The sequence below is a fragment of the Corapipo altera genome, unplaced genomic scaffold (genome assembly GCF_003945725.1).
Source record: "Corapipo altera isolate COAL_440 unplaced genomic scaffold, ASM394572v1 2b, whole genome shotgun sequence".
Lineage (NCBI taxonomy): Eukaryota > Metazoa > Chordata > Aves > Passeriformes > Pipridae > Corapipo > Corapipo altera.
The window spans coordinates 24,247,945-24,268,914 of NW_020884874.1; the positions used below are offsets into that span (position 1 = coordinate 24,247,945).

Here is a 20,970-nt window from a genome sequence, read left to right on the forward strand (position 1 = left end):
AATCTTTCATCTGAGGGACCCACAAACCTTCACAGTGTCTCTGCTGTTCAACATAAATACATAGTTTTTATATATAAGTTACAGAGTGATAAAAATACCTTTGCATTATTTTCTTTAAAGTCCACTCAGCTTTTGGGGAGGTAGAAAGTACCAAACATTGTCAAAGACATTTGCAAGCTTGGATTGCCTTGGGAACACTTTGTTTGCCCATCAACCAATAAGTGCAGGAACACTAAAGGCAAAGTTCCCATCAGTACCAATCCAGCAGCAACAGCAGCCACCATGCTGAGAACATCTGACAGCTGTCAAATTGGCCGCAACAGAGCAGGGAGATGTCAGTTGAACAGCTTCCACCTCTGCTGTGGCACATATTGCTTGTGGGCTTATGAGACGGGGAGGCAGCAGTTGATAGAGATGCTGAATGAAGAGATGCTCCTCAGATGCAAATATGCATCTTTATCTTTGAGACAGCAGCACTCACCTGGTACAAGCCACCATGACTTGTTTTTCGACTAAACTCTTAAAATAACAGTGTTCAAGCTCCTCAGCTGGTGCATAGAGGGGGAGCAAGAACACCTGGTGACATCTTCAAGGATACAAACATAACAAATAATTATTAGCAAAGACAAAGAATTATTTAACACCTATGCAGGTATAATATTCTTCTACTTTTCTCTCTCATTTCTCTTTTCAGACTGATGGTGGGGTGGAGTAAGAAATCCACATACTAGTGGATGTTACATATAATGAAATGTAGAAGTTGGGTAGATGGAAGAGAGTGCTCAATGAGGAGCAAGCAGCTCTCATCATGCCCATGTCACCCAGCTTGTGCAGTGCCCATAGTTGAGGGCAGGAGTAGCGCGGAGGTCAGAGACAGACAGGAAAAGTGACAAGCAGAAGGAACCTGTACTCCAGCTCCTCGGCTATTTACATCTGTTTTTCCACTTGTTTTGCCTTTGGGATACAGATCCAAAGTCACAGTAGAGATTGTCAAAAGGGAAAACAGACTAGAAGGGGTCTGCTGGGTTTCTGTAGAGCCACCTGAAGTTACTGAAAAAAAGCTACACATCATGCTTGCTCTGGATGAGAATGAGAGAGAGAAAAATGGTCTCTGGAAAAGTCAGCTGTCTTTACTAACCCTCACTGTTCTTTTTTTTTTTTTTTCCCTCTCCAGTTGATGGACCCTTTTATACCAAACAAAAGTGGAATGGGAATCTATGACTTTGGTATTAATAGCTGTCCAGTCATAGCCACCTCCCTGGACTTGGCTTAAGCTGGGTTGCAACTCTTCTTCCATTCAGGTTTATAAACACAGCTAATTTTCCTTGTTGGGGGCTTGGGAGCCCCAGCTTTCAAACTCAGGCTCACAAACAAGGAAATCTGAAATGAAAGGATGCATATGCCTGCACAACAAGAAATAATTTTAAAAAGGGAGGGAGGTTTCCCTCTAATAAAGATGTGGGAAATTACATTAAAGAATTGAAGAAAGAAAGAAGAATTGAAGAAAGATCTCGATTGCCAGGTCAAACTGGGAAGTAACTGGGAAGTGTCCACTTAGTGGTTGTATGGGCAAACCTATTTTAGCTGCTTTGACTCCATGTGCTCCCCTAATGTCTCTCATATGGCTACATAGAATTTTTTTTTCTTAAAATCCCTTTCTTATTCTGGATTTGAAATAAATGCATAAGGAGTGGGCTTAAGAGAAATATAAATAATATTCTTATCTTTCTTATTTAAAAATTTTAATATATCTCATTGCAACCCATGTGGTGTTTTCTAGCCCATTTTTATTTCTGCAATGAGATATGCAGCTACCTCACAGTAGCTGTGATTATGTTTCCCCTCCACACTGTTCAGTTTCTCTTGTCTTTGTCCCATCCAGCCTGAAGTTGTTTTTTTTTTTCCTGGAAATGGATTCCTCACTATACTATTAATTCTCTCATCATTTCCTGGAATAAGTTTTGCAAGAGGGGCAGAACGGAAGTTACTTCTGCAGATTACGAAGATGTTTTTCTTAGAGGCTCAAGATATCCAAAACCAGACATCACAGGGAATGATGTTGCAATTAAAATTCACTCACTGAATTTAACTTTCGTTTTGCTAGTTTGCAACAAAAGACAGCCAAGTGGCCCAATGTTGCTAGGTCTGTGACTGACATTGTTTGTCTAGCCTGATTTTCACACTGCTGTTTATTTAAGTGCAACTCTCTTCCCTTCCGGTTTCTTTGGAAATACCTTGGGAAATTAGAGTTTTGTGCAAACTGAACAGAATTTTCTTCTGATAACTTGTAAGACTCAGAAATATTTCATGGGATGAGTAAAGTGTTCCTCATCCAGCTCATCATCCTGTGTCTGAAAAGATCGTGAATTCCTCATGTAAGAGAGATCAAGGAGGCCAGGGAGGCTTGGATATCAGTCAGCAAAGCCTAAATCCCACCTTTCGTTTGACTCTGAGCATAGAGCATAAGTTTCTCCTGAAGCAGAGTTGGTCCTTCAAGTGCCTGTGCCAGCCTGTGCTATCCCAGAATGAAGGAGCTCTGCTCCTATGTGTGATATCCACATGGCTGGCCTTTCCCTTCTGTTTTCCCATTCTTACTTCTGCTGAATGTTCAAATGTTCATTTGTAGTCTCTCCATACCAATATAATGTTTTCCAGGACTGCTGTGTCAGGATTGTTCTTCAAAGTGGTCATGGCACTGTCCAAGGGAGGTGGGTGATCAGGGCTTTTCCAAATCAGGTCACTCCTCTCTTCGCTCTGTGCAAGGTTGGTAACAGGATCTGACATGCCAGGATCTGGCCCTATCCTATACTGTGGGGACTGCTCTTGGCTATTTCTAACAAGGAGCTGCCACTGCCCCCAGGAACACACAGACTGCAATGAAAAAAGGAGGTGAGGTGGAAGAAAGGTAGTGTTTTCACCCTCCTCTGGCAGACTAAGAATGGAGAAACATAAAGTTACTAAAGGCTTGTCTGACACAAAGATGGGTGAAGCCAGAAGACATCTTTATGGGAGTCCCTTTCAATCCTGTATCTCTACATCTTGTATAACTTTCACTTACTAGTGAGCTGTGCCATGAAATAAAGAGATCTCAGTGGTTCTCTAGATTTTATACAGGCAATTCATTCCTTCCAGACCTGTCACAGCCTGCAGTTTAGGATTTCTAAGAGGAATGGTGCTTACTGGTGTTCAACTAGTTTTAGACAACTCAGGTGAAAGTAAATCTCTGGTCTCCTATGACCAAGAGTGACCACTTTCCTCTTGATAGGAGTACACAAAAGATGCATGCCTGCACATCTGCCCTTCTTGTCTCAGCCATCTACACCAGGCCCTTTAATCTGACCAGCTATAATGATTTTTAGACTTACAACAATCTGCAAGGGAATACAGAAAGGTAAAAGTTTGCCCTCTTTCGTCTTGCTGAAACTGGGGGCCTTTGTCCATCTGTCCCATCTACACATACATGTCTCAGCACAATTCCTCTTACAAACCTGGCCTTGCTGTTGTGGTGCTGCATGCTTACTGCATGGCCTGCTTACAAAGGGAAGAATAATGTGATCACAGTCTAGATACAAAGTGGTGCCTCTACTTCCACTTCCCACATTCTGATACAAGCCTGAGATGACCCAGATAGAATGGCAGATGAATGTTGTGCCATGCAACCCAGCCCAGCTCTGTGAAATGTCACCAAAATTCACCAGAAGAAGGCAACAGGGAATTTAGTGGGTCAGATAAGGATAAGAGAACTACTACATCTGAAGATGAGTACCTCCTGCTTTTCATCACACCTGAATGTTGCCTTTTTGCTGCACCAAGACCCAGCCTGTGCTTCAGCCAGAAGGTTGTGCCACTGCTGCAGAGGGGAGTGGCAGGGACTCAATTCTAGGCTGCCTCCTTAGAGCAACCATGGGAACCACCTCTTGGAGAGTCACAGAATATTCTGAGTTGGAAGGGACCCACAAAGATCATCAAGTCCAACTCTAAAGCAAGTAGCCCATACTGGGATAGAACTTGAAACCTTGGCATTATTAGCACCATGCTCTAACCCACTGAGATTATCCTAGGGTCTTTGGGATTGGAGGCTCAGAGTTTCAGATGGTAGAAATCAGCAACAGTCACTGCTGTGAAGACATTCTGACTGACATTGCCATGGTTTCTTACATATGTTCTGATTTTTTCCCTCCATCCTGCCATTTACACTGGCATCGCTATCCCAACACTGCAATTGCAGAAGCGTGACATGAGCATACTTTCATTTTTTGAGATGATGGTTATTGTCAGTTTCATGTGTGGCAGCACTAAGGGTTCATGGAAGGAGCACAAGGTGTTCAAACACAGTACAATATAACAGCTTTTGCCCAAAAAGGATGCAGTCAAAATCTAAGACTGTTAGTGGACACAGCCAGTCCAAGGGGCTGGAACAAATGAGACATCCCTGTCAGTGCGAAGGTAGCAGGCATAACACCCACTGGCTATTTTTTTCTGTCTAAAACTGACACTTCTACATCCAAATTAGTTACCCAGACTCTCTCCATAGTTCAGAGAGAGAGTAAGCAGGTATGTCTTCATGGGTAGGAATTCTGTCCTACAGTAGGAATCAAAAACAGCTCAGAGGGTTTCTGCAGTTGGAACTGCCTTTTTCTGCTCATTAACTATAAAGGGATTTAAACCACAGGTTCAGCTCTTCAGTATTTCCCACACTACCACACATGGATTTTAAATACATAGTATGTATAGAGTACCATGCACAAGTAACACGCTTCCTTCAGCCTAAGAGGAAAACTGGAGGGAGCCTGTTTTCCAGATGAAGAAATAAACTGAGATGGAATAAAAATTCCTCCTTGCTCGTCTTTATAGAAAAGTGCTTCTTTCGGTTCCTGATAAAGACAGACATCCTCCTTGTGCAGCTCTTAGGAAATAACGCCACTGTTTTCCTTCCACTCATGCTGCTCACTGTATGCAACAGTAGCACTTTGCTCTTAAACAGTTCTCCCCAGTAGTAGCTCTCACTCAACTCTTTTGTGACCTGAGGTGCATCTCATTTACTCGCCAAGGCTCCCCTCAGCAGCATGGGTCTGTACCACTCTCATGCCTCCCCTATGATAAAGGAAGCCTAGGATTGCCATGTCTGATTTTTCCTGGCAGTTTTGAAATAGCTGCTTTAAGGTGCCTGCCTTGCCACTGGGGATGCTCTAAGCTGAGTTCTCCCCTGCTTTTCCCAAGGCACAGAGTGCAAAACGCTCTCAGGCCCAGACAGCAATTGGGTTTATGCCTCCAGTTTGACCAAGCAGAAGGCAGAAAGGAAAAAAAGGAATGAGAGCAGAGGCAGATCTGCAGGTGTGATTGCATATGTCAACAAGGGGCTCCTGCAAAGGCTACATAATAGCAGGTGCCAGTGAGAGGATGTTCCAGCCCACTGTGCATTCAGAAAGCAATTGCTGGTGATATTTCTTCACGCCAACCTCCTCCTCAGAGAGGAACTTGCTGGTTCTGAAGTGTTACACTTCTTGTTTGGATGTGGGAGGCTGATAAACCAGAAGCAGGGTCTGCTTCCAGGTGATGAATTAACAGGCAAGCCAGGAAAAAACCAGTCCCTTTAATCTGACGAGCTAATGATTTTTAGACATGCAACAACCTACAAGGGAGTACAGAAAGGTAAAAGTTTGCTTTTTCAGCTTGTTGAGACTGGGGGCCTTTGCCCATCTCTCTCATTAATGCTGCTAGGGACTCCTGTTCTTAAATCATATAATGGAACATAATTGGTGAGATAGAAAGCCTTCCCATGGCAGCTGATCTGCTGAGTAACTGTCTAAAAGGCACATCAGAGAGATTTTCTCTGCAACGCTGGTTCATGTGACCGACAACATCGTAAGATCCATGGCAGCTGATTGGTGTCTTGCCTCAATGCCTAGTGGCTTGTTGTGAAAGCATGCAAGTTTTCTACAACTCAGATACACTCGGTTTCTTTTAAATGATCTCTTCATTTTGTTGCCAATCAAGTGACTTAGCTTGGCTTGCGTTATTCTTTTTGAAAGCAACAACGTGCCTTTTGTTATTTGAAAAATTTGCTGAATTGCTCGTTCCCATGACCAGAATTCTCTGTTGTCTGGGACATGTTCATCATCATTACCCCACTGGGTATTTCCCCAGTGCTGAAATGACCATTGCTTGTGTCATCCTCACAGCAGCTGACTGACTTAGTGATTACAAACTACAGTATATTTGAAAAAGACAAAGGTGGGGTTTCAGACTACTTGGTAACAAAGAGAAGGCTCTGTTGTCACATTCATGCTTTATCAACTAGCACTCAACCAGCCCAAAATGAGGCAAAAGTTCTCTTGGCCCCCTGAGAAACTGCTATTTGTCAACACCACCTGTGTATGACTTCAAGCTATTTTTTTTATTTTTCACTTGAGGGTTTTAACCTTTCACAGATGACTTCAAGCCTTCGCAGACCTTCAGAAACCAGCAGACATACACATGCACACACACAAAAAACCCTGTATCCATCAGCCCCAATACAAATAATTTTTCTGTGACATAACACTGACACTCATCTAGGTTGCATTTTAAGTATGCTGAACACCATTTATCAGTCCAAGTCACTGTGGCATATTCTGTGTCTTGTCATGTTCCTGGGGTACCTCAGTGACCCATCAGGTGAGAGTCTCAGTTGATTGCAAGGTTAGCACAACAGCACCTCTGCCATCCTCCTCACCTTCAGGACAAAAACAGATGGTGAAGATGGGTTTTGCAAGGTGAGAAAAAGACATGACCAAGGTAGACTCATTCTTCTCCAGGTCTCCTCAAATCCTGGCTGGTCTCTGGGACCACTGCTAGCCAGCTCCCAGACCTCTCCATGCTTCTTTTCTTTGCAATATGAGGCAAGAGCAAAAGCAATCACCCAAACAAATCTTCTTTCCAGAGTATGAAACCTTAAAGGTCTAAGTCTCTTTTGCAAATATTTTCTAATGTGGAAGCTGTGGCAGTCAGACTCCCAAACCCTAGGGCCAGGAGGAAGGCCTGGAAGCTCTGACTGGTTCTCCAGACACAAACTGCCATCAGCCTGTGTACTCTGTGCTGGGAAGGAGCTGAAATCAGTGCAGACAGTGCTCCCAGTCTTAGGAAGGTCTTCAAGGGCTATCAGGCAACACTGGATACACAGCCACTGTAACAGACAACCTCCTGGCCACTGCTCTGAGCTGATGGTGATAAAGCAGGATTATGCTTTTGGAGTGGGTGACTATATTTCATGAAACAAGCTATTTTTATTCTATCTATTTATTCCAAATTGAACAAGAAAACTTGGATTTTGAGGAGGCTAGCCAGTCTCAGAGCTCTCTGAGCATTATCTTTGTCTTGTTACAAAAGTGCATTGTGTAAGGAAAAGAAAACAGGATCAATCCCACTAAATGCACAGTTACATGTGCAGACATCCATATACGCAGTTATGCCCACATGACTGTCATTTTTACATGGGAAAAAAAATATAGACATACAGGACAGATTTGCAGATTGCATTTATTGTTCATATCCATAATAGTTCTGAGCCACATAGAGATGGGATTTAAGGGGACAACCCTGGCCTTTCTTCATGCTGATTGTGTTGAGGTGTCTGCAGAGCAAACCCCCAAGCAACATTTAAACAACCTGAAGGCTTCTGTGTTGTGGTCTGATCCTCAGGGTTTGTGGTTTTCTGAACAGCCAAGCACAATCTCCTTATATTGTATTTAAAATATACTCAAGGAAGGGGAGGCCCAAAAATCTGAGTTGCAGAAGCATTCAATAGGAATGGAATACCCTGTGAATGAGGCTAGCATTTGTATTAGCTCTGTATTACCAGCTTCCTTCTACTTCCTGATTTTAAAAACATTTTGGGGAATTTCCTTTCTATTTTGGAACTTCTGCTTGTAGTTGCAATTGAAACCAAGACCTGTGAAGATATGTAGTGGTGGTAAGCCCCTACAAATGACCACAGCAAACCTCCATACTCAAATACTCAGCAAGAGTTGGCTGTTCTCTGTAAAGCAGCATACAGGCATGTTAAAGAATGACTAAAAAAAGTGAATTAATACGTTCCGCTATTGTCTGAGTGTTCTCATGCAACATAAGCAAGATGAAAATGTTTGAATGGGCTTATACTCAAAAATCTGTGTTTAATTACTCTTTTTTTTTCCTTGAAGGCACCTTAAAATGACACCTTTTTAATGCTGTCTGCACGCAGCTCTACAGTCTGGGCACAGAGTGGCTGGAGAGCAGCCAGGCAGAAAGGGACCTGGGAGTTTGGATTGACAGGAAGCTGAACGTGAGCCAGCAGTGTGCCCAGGTGGCCAAGAAGGCCAATGGTATCCTGGCCTGGATCAGGAACAGTGTGGCCAGCAGGTCCAGGGAAGTGATTCTTCCCCTGTACTCAGCAGTGGTAAGGCCACACCTGGAGTACTGTGTCCAGTTCTGGGCCCCTCAGTTCAGGAAGGATATTGAGGTGCTGGAGCAGGTCCAGAGAAGAGCAACAAGGCTGGTGAAGGGACTCAAGCACAAGTCCTTTGAGGAGAGAATGAGGGAGCTGGGGTTGTTTAGCCTGGAGAAGAGGAGGCTCAGGGGAGACCTCATCACTCTCTACAACTGCCTGAAAAGAGGTTGTAGCCAGGTGGGGGTTGGCCTCTTCTCCCAGGCAGCTATCAGTAAGACAAGAGGGACAGTCTTAAGGTCTGCCAGGGGAGGTTTAGGTTAGATATTAGGAAGAAATTCTTTACAGAGAGCGTAATCAGACATTGGAATGGGCTGCCCAGGGAAGTGGTGGATTCTCCATCCCTTGAGTTCTTTAAGATGAGACTGGATGTGGCACTTAGTGCCATGGTCTAGTAACCACAGCAGTAGTGGATCAAGAGTTGGACTTGATGATCTCAGTGGTCCTTTCCAACTCAGCTGATTCTATGATTCTATGATTCTGTGATTCTAAAGAAGGTAGAGGAAAACATTTCCATTAAAGGCACAGCCTTTCTTCTTTCAGTGTCAGCTAAGTTCCCCCTCACCTTCTTCTGTCACCCAAGAAGAAGCCAAAAAAAAACAAAGGCAAGATTTATAATTGTCAGTAGCACTACAATGAAAAAATTAGGGAAAACAAACAAATAAAAAAACCAAAAACAACTCCCCCCAACAACAACCAACCAAAAAACCCAGCAACAAACAAACAAAACAAAAACAAAAAAACCCCACCCACCAAACAAACCTCAAAGAACCAGAAAAGACTGTTGCTCTTCCTTGTGCTTCTCAGCAGAAAAATTAAAAAAAAAAAAAAAAGCCTAAATCTGTATCATGGTATCACGAAAGTGACAATTTTAAGAACTCTGCCTATAGATACCATCTAGGGGAATTTCTGATGGGAAGTGTATCTAATAAAATAACTGAACAATAAGTGAAACTTTTTTTCAGTACCCCAAACAATGGAAATGAAAAACTACATCTGAACCGTCTGCGAGAAGAAATTAATAAGAATACATTTAGATCTTTCTGTTCTTTTTCAGTCATCTCTCTCTGATAAGTCACTTCTCAGCAGGCCTGAATAGCATTGATGGGAAACAGAAGATGCTCATTGTCCATTAGTAAGACAAATACTGCAATTGAGGTTGAATGAGGAGGTGCAGACTCTGTTATTTCCCACACCTTCAGGCTGATAGATTAGTTCATCCCCTGAGTAATTTAAGAAATATGGGCTTTATGAAGAAATACCAACTTGTTTGAATGTAGGAGGAAAGCAAAAAGTCAATGAAGTGTGCTGAGCTGTCTGACCTGTGTGCAGGCTGGATGTTTTGCCTGTTTGAAGAGAAAGGGTGCTATGGAGTGTTTGCAGTTTAAGACTATGGCAGAGAGTCTTTCAGGAAAGCTGGTATTTTTTCTTCCCCAAGGATTTAGAGCTTAGGCTGATAATTTTAGCCAAGGAAAGGGTCTTCTAAGAACACAACCAAATCCTTTGGGCCCTGGAGAACAATCAAAGTCCCTTTCTCCATTGCTGCCAGGAAAGGAAAATTAGTCTGATTTGTGGTGCTTTTCCTAATATGCAGCACAATTACCTGGACAGGACACAGGAAAAGGATTCAATCACTTTTACTACATTTTTACTACATGTATGAGCTGCACAGAATTTAGATGCATGCATGCAGAACAGTTACAGGAAAAAACAAAACAACCCCAAAACTCAACCAAAAAAACCCAGATGCTAGGAACATTATACTTCATAATCCATTCTGTGTCTGCTAGCGTACAGTAAACTTTTCCTTCTATTGCTGCAAAAGAGCTGTCCTGGTCCACTGGGCAAAACCTTTGCTAAGAGTCACTAGACACTTGATTTACATACTAGATTGCAACACATCCAGCTGGCACCTGTTTAGAGTAGCAGCATTTTCTGAGTAATGGTCTGCAGTGTCCTAGATTCCTGATGCATTTTTTGTGCAGTAGCCTGCCAAAGTAAGAGTTTGGGCAGCTATTCTTAAGAAATAAAGCTCCTTTCAAATTTCTTCTTCAGGCCAGCACCAAAAAGATCTGTTTGTTTGGTTTGGTGTGGATCAGTAAAAGCAAAGTTGCAGATTTACCCAGCTCACCTGTGGTTTGCTCAGCATGGCTCCAAGCAGAGACTGACTTTTGCTTTCAGTTTGGCTCTGAGCTCTCTCGTGCAGAAGCTGAACTTTGAGAAATCCCCAAAGACGAAGCCCCGCCACAGTACTACAGTTAGTCAAGTGTAGGATTTTCCCGTCATCTGTTTATAACTGACTAGAGAGTTTCTTGGGTTTTTTTGTTATTTTTCAAGAAACACTTAAGGCAGGGGGGTTTCAGGGATTATTTTTAGATATATTATATGAAAATATAGAAACATAAGAAGTAAGAAAATCCATTTTACTTGATATTTGTGAGATATAATCAGTGTAAATATTTACTTGGGTAGAAGTAGGGCTGCTGTTAGCCAAGAGGAGATGAATGCTCATTGCTGGGTTTCTGGGAAGCTGTGATCCAAGGCCACCATGGGTCCAACCTTACAACTGTGGATAAGAGCAAAGTGTGGCTGGCTGTAGTTAAATATTCCTGCTTGCCCAAGAAAGTGAGGAATTGTCTTTCTAGATGTGACTGGGTGAGTTTGGACCCTTTAGATGCTTGCTTATTCTTTTCCTCTCCTGTAACCAGTCCCTTATTTTTGTAATGAAGCTGTGGAAGGGGTACATCAGAGTCATGTTCTGAGCTGGGAGAAGGGCCAAAAGTAAGATCTGACCCTGGCCTTGCAGGAGTATTTGAACATCACTTTGATGAGGTTGATGGAAACTATGCTTAAGTGAGGACTGAAGGATAAGGAAATGTCAATCAGAAGAGATTTTTTTTTTCCTTAGGAAAACAGGTAGCATGAATGCATAGGTTCATCTACAAAGCCAGGAAAGAGTACACAAAATCATCTAGTCTGGCTGCACGTCCACACTGAAATTAGGTCTGATTAGTCTTGGAGCAAGCCCAGCCAGCAATGTGTGTTGAATAAAATGCTTCTACTTTTAGTTAACATATACACCTCCCCTACACACCCTAAAAGACTCTTCCATTATGGTCTCAGCAGAGACCACCATTTACCTTGATTTTTTTTCACCATGGTTCAGACTTTCACAATGGCTATTAATGGTTGGTTATTTCCATATTTTATTTTTCCCATCTTGTACAGCTACCACTTCTCCTAATGCCAATTTCTCCACCTTTCAAGAGACCCTTCTGGCAGTTTTTTCCCCTACATGAATGAACACATACCCTGAGTCATTTGATCTTCCTTGTAGTAAGTTGTCTGGGCTGACATCCTTCAGATTTGTTCTGAAGAGTTTTTTCAAACCCTGCAGCAGTTTTTGAGGGATCTTCCTGCAGTTTCATCAGGTTTTCAAATCCTTAAAAAAAATAGACATGCCAGCATGTCAAAAGTCCTTCACTTCCAGTGTTTCAAACACTTTCCTAAAGTAAAATTAATATCCTTATTTCTGGTAATTGCTTTTGGTATACCCAAAGGTCACATCCAGTTTTCAGTATCTAAAACTTCCATACAAGTGGTTGTCCTGCTAATAAGCATCTGAAAGTTGATTTAAAACAAGCTACCTGTTCCAGTTTCCATCAACTATCTGAATTAAAGCAAGATATGGATTACCAACACACAGAGGATAAAAGCACTAGAAAAGCTGAGGCCAGATGCCAGGGGCCATGCAGACACCAGTGGACAGGTCTGTCCATAGATGCCGTGGACCACTGTGCAGCCAACATCTTTGGCTGCTGGAGAGGTGGGGACAGCTGTCCTATAACTATGGTGACACCAGGTCCTACAGCAGCTTCACACCTACAGTTTTGTGGGAACCCAAATTCATACCCAGGCAGAATAATATTGATAAAACTTCTGTATAGGGATACGCGGTGTAGACATGCCACGTACATTTGTACTGGGGTAACAACAGGACCCAGCTCTCATCTGCTTTTTCTTCACCCATAAATCTCACTATTCCCCCCTGGGAGGATGCTGAGGAGGACAAAGTGAGTTTTCTCTGGGCATGTAGGAAATCATGTGGGACTGAAAGTAAGGTGGAAAAAGAAAATGCCAAATTTTCCTAAGCCTGAAACATTTAATCAAGCCTTGCTCTGGCTTTAGCTTGGAGTCCCACCTAGGTCAGCTCTGGGCACTGGAGTGGGTCTGTGCAGATAAGCAATGTCCACCCGTGGCTGCAGGGCAGAGGAGCTCACCCTCAAGACCACTGCCAGCAGGTGCACACTCACACAGCTTTGCTTTTCCAGTCGGCCCTGGGACTCACCCAGGGCTCGTGAGGATCCTGCATCGAAGGGATACAATGGAGTGCAAGGAGTGGGAAAAGAGTCTCCCTGGGAAGGTTACAAAGGACTTGGAGACACATAGCTGAAGCAGGGCTGTGCAAGCCAGGGTTAGATGAACCTAGGGAACAGGAATATGGAGATGGACAGGGACATCCTCTCCAAAAAGCCTATGGGCTGCCATCACTAAGTCCCAAGTGCAAAAGTCATTCAGGCTCTCAAGATGCTTTAGAGAAAGAATCTTCTGTGTTTGTGATTATTTGACCCTTCACACCAGAGCAGAGAAGACACAGAAATGAAGGTGGGTGGTTGGGTGTGGGTCTGGGCTTCCAGAGGGGCTGCTGCTCCCCAGGGCAGGGGGGTTAGCACACAGGTGCTGTCTGCACATGGGTCTGCACAGCCAGGCTTGAGATACAGGCACCCTCAACTAGTGCAAAAGACCGATTATCTGTCCCATCTTTGCCTCAGATTCCTGCAGCTGGAAATTCCATTTATCCACCTGAACTGAGTGGACTCATAGGAAACTCCTCAAGGAATGCCACAAGAGAGATGTATGCTTTTTCCCTGCTTCTTGCTAGTGCAATTTCTTGCTTTTTCCAGGTGCAATTTGCTGTTTTGAAATGCTCCTCCCTGGGCTGGATAGGCAGTTTCTGTGTTGGTGTTAGCTGTCCCCCTGCTCTCCCAGTCACAGTAACAACCCATCGTGAGTACAGGGCTGGGGACTTCCTGTCAGGCTGAGGAGGGGACACATTTTCTAGCTTGTTCCTACTCCTTCTGCCTGGTTTCATTACCAAAGGTCTTCTGCCCAGTGTTCAGCACTTTCCCCTAATCTTCTCTCCATGGACCAGCCAAGGTGATTGGAACTGTCTCCAGGATAGCCAGCAGGGCAGGGCAGAGCAGGGTGCCTGGCTGCCATGGAAAGTGTCTCCTACCAGTGCTTTGCACACAGGGTAAACATACAAAGGTCCTGTGCTATGCCTTCTGAGAGGAAACAGCTTCACCTCCATGCTTGGTAAGAAACTTTCCACCCCTGCAGGGGAGAGCACTGCAGGTAGCCAAGGTGAAAGTCTTCAGAATCTGTGAGGAAGCCGAGGTTGTTCCATGTGCCCCCAAAACAGCCATGTGCCAGGGCTACTCAAGGAGCATCCTATGAGACCTACTCAAGGGCCAAGGTGCTGCACAGGGCAGCCCCAGTTAGAGGAAGTAGACACTGTTGTTATGGTGGACATAGCCTCTGGAGCACTTTCACAGCACCAGGGAATCTCACACTCAGGTCTTATCTATGAAATGAGTGGGGGGAAAGTGTGTTTGCTGAGTGGAAAAGGGAGCTAAAGAGACCTGGTCATGGCTGGGCCCTGCCCACGCCCTGGACTCAGAGCAGCAAGTGGTCCTTCATAGTGTCCTCACCTGGTGACTGGGGAGATGCCAAACACTGGCCATGGCAATGCTGGCACATTGCACGAGCTAGCTCTGGGATGACCTGGCACAGGGCGGTCCACATCTTTGCTGCCAAGCAAGGAGACCTCATCCAAGCAGTCTGCTGGGGACAGCCAGCTTGTGCCAGTTTCCAGGTGGTGTCAAGGAGCTGCTGACAAGGGCTGGCTGTCCTGGACAGAGCTGTGTTGGCAACACCTGAACAACTTCTGAGAGGAATGATCCTGTGCCAGCGATGGGGAAAGTCCACGACAGCATCTTGTTTGCTAGCAGAGCAGGTGCCCTGGCGAGCACAGGGCTGATGATGTGCTGGCAGGAGACCTCTGTGGGTTGCCTCATGCTGCCGAACATGAGGAGGTCCTGGATGGAGGCTCTAAAGGCATCACCATCAATGGCCACGGTTGCCAGCACTCCTGACAGGTTCAGGAGCACAGGACCTCCTGAATGTTAATGGGTTGTATGTGCCTTTGCAAGAATTCCGAGTGCAGCCCCAAATGCCATGCAGAAAACTGCTGAGGCAGAAGGGATGGTAGTTTACTAGGGGGAGGCATCAGAATGGGGCCCTCTCTAAGTCAGACTGTACCCCTATCAGAGCAATGCTGCTCTCCCCAGACCCCTATTCCAGCCACGTGTCTGCCTGCTCGCTCTCCCAGGCCCAGGGTGCCAGTGGTCTGCAAGGCAGCACACTGCCAGCTGTGCTGCCCACCCTGTGACAGCAACAGGGGGGAAATGGCAGGCATGAATGTCAGCCTTGGGACGCCCACAGCGTGTTTCCTTTCCACCAGCAGACAGGATGTTAGCTGTCATGGGTGCTAATTAGTCCACAATGCAATGCTTCTGATTTTCCTCAGTGAATCTCTCAGTTTGAGGCTATCTCTTCTCAGACCTGTCTTTTAAAAGGGCCACAGCACTGAAGCCCCCATCCTTTTGATGTCTTCTCTAGGTACATTTTTTTAAAAATGCAGAATCCTGTATTCTAAAAGCATCCCATGAGCACCACTGGTCATTTCTGAATAAAGTTTGCCCAGATGTCTGCAGTGCTGATGGATTCAGGTGTGTCCAAAAGCAACATCGTATGTGCCGCTGCACATTTCTCATGGCACATAGATGAGAATAGCTGTGTATATGCAGAAAGGTCATGAAAACCTTTCCTGGCTTGCCTCAGAGTTTCATTTACAAGTAAAGTGAAATTATTAGCTGTTTAGAGATAAGCTGGTTACAACTGAGGCGTGAACACCTAATAAAAGTTTTACTGTTTTAAACAAGATGTGTTGGTGGAAGCACAGATTGTGCCCTGTGTGGAATAACCATTCGGTTCCCAGCAGCTGGATGCTGCTTGTCACTGGCCACATGATGAGCATTCTGGTCCCACCAGTCTGCAGGTGAAATAGAGCAATAGAACAACTCCAAGGTTTTCTCCAGTGGGAAATCTCCAGCTTACTTTGAACCCCATCATGCAGCATCATAATATAGAAGTAGCAGAATTGTACCAGAGCTGTGAGTTACCACCCACCAGCTCTTGCTGCTGTCTATAACTTCTAGACAGGAATGGTGACAATTAGGAACAAGACAGTAACACTGTCCCTCCAGTCATTTTAAAGCTTCATGGATGCCTTGATGGGCTGATCCACTGCAACCTGGACACCTCTTGTCATGGAGCGGTGTGGGCTCTGCAGGCTGATCCCTGTATGGGAGATGCCTCAGGTCCCAATTTACCACATTGAACTTATCTGATCATAGCTCACAATGACTGGTCTCGGAGTCACAGATTTGTGTGTGGTGGCATCAACCAGTGTCAGGTCGATAATGTTTCAAAATATGCTTAACTTTCCTGGTGTCAAAACGATGTTTTTGGTGTTCATTGAATACATTCAGATTGCAGCTTTCATAAGACTGTAATTTATCAAAAGCACAAAGAGGAATCACACAGGCCAAGTTTCTAGAGCTCACATGAAAGTTAGAGAATAGGTAGAATGAAAGTTTTAAGGTCTCTAAAAACAACTATGACATATTTTTCCCAGAGAGAACCTTTTTAGTTTGGGTGATATTTTTAGTGTTGCTTTCTTTCAACACAAATGTTACATTTCCAAAGAAAGTAGACACCTCCTATAATAATGATAGCCAGCCTCTGAGTTTCTCATCGGAACAATTTCTATGAATTGTTTTGAACCAACCCGCACGAGAATCTGGGTACATTATTATGTATTTATAAATAGGTCTGTTTTCACAAAACTCTTTCCCAACCAAATTGCTTCCAATTAATAAGAAGCATTTTCACTCATTACTTTTATTATAAAAAAGAGGGATCCCGCATAGATCAGAGTCCTGTTATGCTAAGAGTTAATAAAGGGATAAGTCTTACTCTGAAAAACCTCATCTTTTGGATTTGCTCCAGACCTCTGCAGTTCCTGATTGTCTTATGCCTACCTCCAAATGAATCAGCCCCATCACTGTGTTGAGTTCTTAACTACTCCTTTTGTCACCACATTCCTGTGAGGAAAGGTAGCATTAGTAACCCCATTTTACAGATGGGGACTTGTGGTGCAGAGAGGTGAAATGTCATGCTGATGGTAATCTGAACCAGAGCAGGGGGTGGATGCCTACTCTTCCCCTAAAAGCAACACCCTGCCCACTAGGCTTCCACACGGCTTGTGCTATGATAGTATTACTTCTTTATTCATTAATTTCCCATCAGCCTGCCTATGAAAGAAAACTTGCAGTACTATTGTCAGGTGGTTAAACAAGGGATCTAAAGCATTTAGCTAGTATAAGCACACAAAGAGTGAAAAATGGAAGTGAGGGAAAGTGAATGAAGAGAAATAGTGAAGGGCAGGAGTAGCATGGCTGTCAAGAAGTAGTAGGAGGGTATGGAAAGGAAACTGAAGCTTCAAGCTGACCCATAAAACTCCACAGTGTTACCAGCAACCTCACTGACTTCACCTTCAGAGATTGTGTTTTGCAATAACCTTCTCTTGTCTCATTGACACCTGCCCACTCCAGTCCTGTGGCCAGCAAGAAACCCTCCCACCTCCTTTAATCGCAGCCTTCCACACAAGGGTCTCTGCTGTCAGCCACCAGACTCTGCATGACTCACCCCTCTGCATTTCTGCAGATACTTCCCTGAGCTTTCTCAGCTTGGCATGGTAAGAATAAAAGGCAAATAAATGTGGTTGCATGATGACAGGAATCAGATCTCCAGTTTTGGGATGAGATCCAGTATCTCTGTAGGAGAGTTTAGTACATGCTGTGCCTCCCTGCTCAGACCTGGCTGCCTGGTCAAGAGAGGGAACCAGGGCAACACAGAAAACACCACACTGAGCCCAAGCTCCCTCACTCTTTGTTCTATCAGTGCAAAGAATCCCCCAAACACATTTCCCTCCACAAGGAAACACAGTGCTAGCTTCCTTATCAGGTTGGAAATCAAGATAGTTGTTAATTAAATGACTTTCCCAAATGTCACAATAAGAGCTGCAGATCAGACTTGCTTCACTCTCCTGAAAGCCAGTTGAGTGTTGTCTTCAGTACACTGCTCCTCTCACCTCATGCAATTGCACCTGAAGTCATAGCGAGAGTTGGTCTGGGTCCACTGACCTCTTCAACATGACATCAGTGGAAAATTCAGTAAAAAACCTGTGGGGGTAGGAATCCTGTCCCCATAAATATTAGAAGAGGATGCACCTTGTTTAATGTCTTCACTGCCAGGAGTGGTCAATGAAGTTAGAATCCAATGAGAAATATGCAAACTCAGCCTCAGGGTACAGAAGATGCCTGGTACAAAAATAAACATCAGCTGTCAGAAATTGTCCTCTAGACAACGTCCCAAGGAATAAGGTCTCAGTTTGCTATGAAGGCTGTGTGCTTTAAAGCAAAAGGTTTGCCCTACTTACTTCCTGAAGTTTGTCACTTCCTCATAGTTTTCCAACATAAATCCAAAGGATTTCTGATTGGCCTGTTGGTTAACAACTAGAAAGTAACCATGTGATTATCCTTATCTTTTCCTAATGCTACTGATAGTTGCTTGGTAGGTTCAGAAAGCAGACACTTCAGTGACTTTTTCTCATGAGCCAACTCTTCACTCAATGTCTAGATCTGCAGTAGTTGATTACAGTGTATCCTGCATGCTGCTGCAAGCAGGAATTGGTTTGAGGGCTGGAGAGAACTAGTTTCTAGATAGTTGAATCTGCAGGATAATAAATTCATTAATTTTCTGGAAATGACTTATGGTTCAGTTACTACAATCACCTGCATTAGCCCAGTCTGGTTGTTTGTGAACTTCTGTAGGGGAGAGGAAAAAAAATCACCATTTAGACTGGGAACAGTCAGGACTGGATGGTTCATGGCAACCAAATCACAAAGGCTATCACCCCCCATGTGAAATTCATCCTCGCTGTATACAGGCTATGAAGAGTAATGCTCCAGTAAGTGCTCTGTGGTATTTGTATAGGTTACTGCCTGCACAGAAAAAAACCCAGGGAATATTCTATCTGTGACTCCTCTCAATCCTGAAAGGTGATAGCTTTATGAAGGTGAGTTACTCGTAACAATTCCACTTTGTGACAATTTTCCTTCTATTTAGTGTAATGGAGGCTTTTCTATTTATGCTTCTATAGATTCAGGGGCTCTAGGCCGTGTCTACAGGCAGCAAGTCTGGAGTATTCCCCAAGATGGCAACGTTTTTTGAAATACAAAAGACATTTTTCATTTAAAGGCTGATTAATTTGTGCCAATCACAGACACACAAAAATCTCTTTCCATTGGGCTTTGTGGGCCTTTTCCATTGCTTCATGTCATGGTGAAGCCACCAGTGGCTTGGTCACAAGGTGTGAGGTCTCGGGGAGGGACTGTGGGTGCAGCACAAAAGAAGCTTGGTTTAACCTGACTTTCACATGAGCCTCTTCTGCACCTCAGAGGTTTTGTCTATTCATTGATTTCAGTGTATTCAGTGGAAATGATACATCATTTTGTGAGATGAGCTGATTCAAGGCCTTCACGGCCATTAGTGCTGTCAGGCACATGCCAATGAAGCAGCTGGGGCTCTACCCAGGCTATTAGGATTAACACCAACTCAAGGAATAGGCTAAGCAGGCAGCCACCCAGGGGAGCAAGCTGCCAAGAGTGTGAAAACCATCACAGCCCTCCTGCCCACACTGCCCAGAGAGCACTATGAAGGCAAGGCTTGGGGCAAAGGGAGGCAGCCACTACTGCTGAACAGCTGCGTGGAGGAGCAGCAGCTCCTGCTCTGCCCTGCCCCAGCTCACTGCCTGAAGGACAAACAGGAAAACCCAGGTCCCACAGGCTATTTGGATATTTCTCCCAGTTCTGCTGCTTGCCCTCTCCCTCCGTTTTCTACAATAGGTGCAGCACAGTGCTGGCATCTGACATATCTTAAACTGGCTTTGTCTGGAGAGGTCGCAATAAAATCTGAGGTTGCCAGAGTACACCTCTCTCTTCCACACACCCAGGGCACAGACAAATTAGGTGCTGGCACTAGCTGCAAATTATCTGATGGCTCCAGCAACAATGTGGATTACACCACACCTATCTCCTTGCAGAAATGGACCATGCTGAGCACAAAGGGGGGATGAGCCACTGGGACCACTTTCCTGCCCAGCATGGTCTGATCCACACAGACACAGCTCTGAAAGCCAAAGCCAGAGGTTGGAGGAGGCAGGGACTCAGGGCTGGACAAGGGACACAACTGCTCCTCCAGCTGATCTCCCATCACCAGCTAACACAGGGATGCTGCTGTCTCCTTCTTATAGAGACATCAACAGCCTTTCTTTTCCTGCAGGCTGCTGGAGTTTGTAGCACTTGTGGAGTAGGGTGTGTGATAGTATTTTTCACTTGTAACACCTAGCAAATTATGGCATCAAAGAAAACAGAGCAGTGAGTTCTCGTTCGGTATTTGAGTTCCACCTGTCCCCCTGGCTGTTGGATGATTCTGGGCTCTGAGATGGAGCTGTATGGAAAGCCAGAAGGTGTCACACAGAGCCACCACACAGACTTCAATCAGGAATGTTTCCAGCAAAAGAAAAATGTGTTAAACTCAGCCTTTCTTACAGTCTGACAGCTCCTGATGTTCATGTCAAGAAATGAATGCAAAAAAATGTGCTCTCTCTGAACAGAGATATAACCGAAGAATAATTAATGAGTAAGGGCTTGTACAGCACAATTTCTCCCATTTCCCAGCAAAGAGTGCTCAAGGCCTTGGACTTTCGGCACCTGAAGACCCAAGATACTGATGCCCTTCCTGCCTTTCCTCTGAAAAAGTTTGTTTTAAATACATAATAAACCTACTTGCAATACCACCATGCCCAGCTAGCAGTGCTGTCTGACTAACTGCACTGTGTCTATTAGAAGGGAAGTCAGGGCTTTGCAGTGAAGTAGCTGCAGCTCAAATAGCAGTGTTCTGCTTATTGGAAATCAGTTTAAGAAAGGAAGGAGTCACTGCCACTAACATCAGCAGGTACTTCCCATCGTTTTTTGTAGGTACGCTGTGACCTGTAGCAAAATAAGGCTATCACAGCCAACTCTTCTGCTTGTTTTAAAGGCTTTGCTACTCAAAAGAAAAACAGCAGGAAAATAAAGAATCAAAATGTATTTCAGGGGAAACTGCCAATGGAAGCTTCTCAACGAAACAAGCTGAAACTAATATGAACAAGGAGCCAGCACTAGCAGTCCTTGGCATGAGATGGGAGAGATGGAGGA

General features: G+C 44.4%; 1 protein-coding gene across 2 annotated transcripts in view; it reads right to left on the reverse strand.

Moving 5' to 3' along the window:
• TAGAP (T cell activation RhoGTPase activating protein) overlaps nt 1-20,970 on the reverse strand; it is a 47,649-nt gene that overhangs the window by 18,928 nt on the left and 7,751 nt on the right. The gene's annotated exons all lie outside the window — the stretch shown is intronic.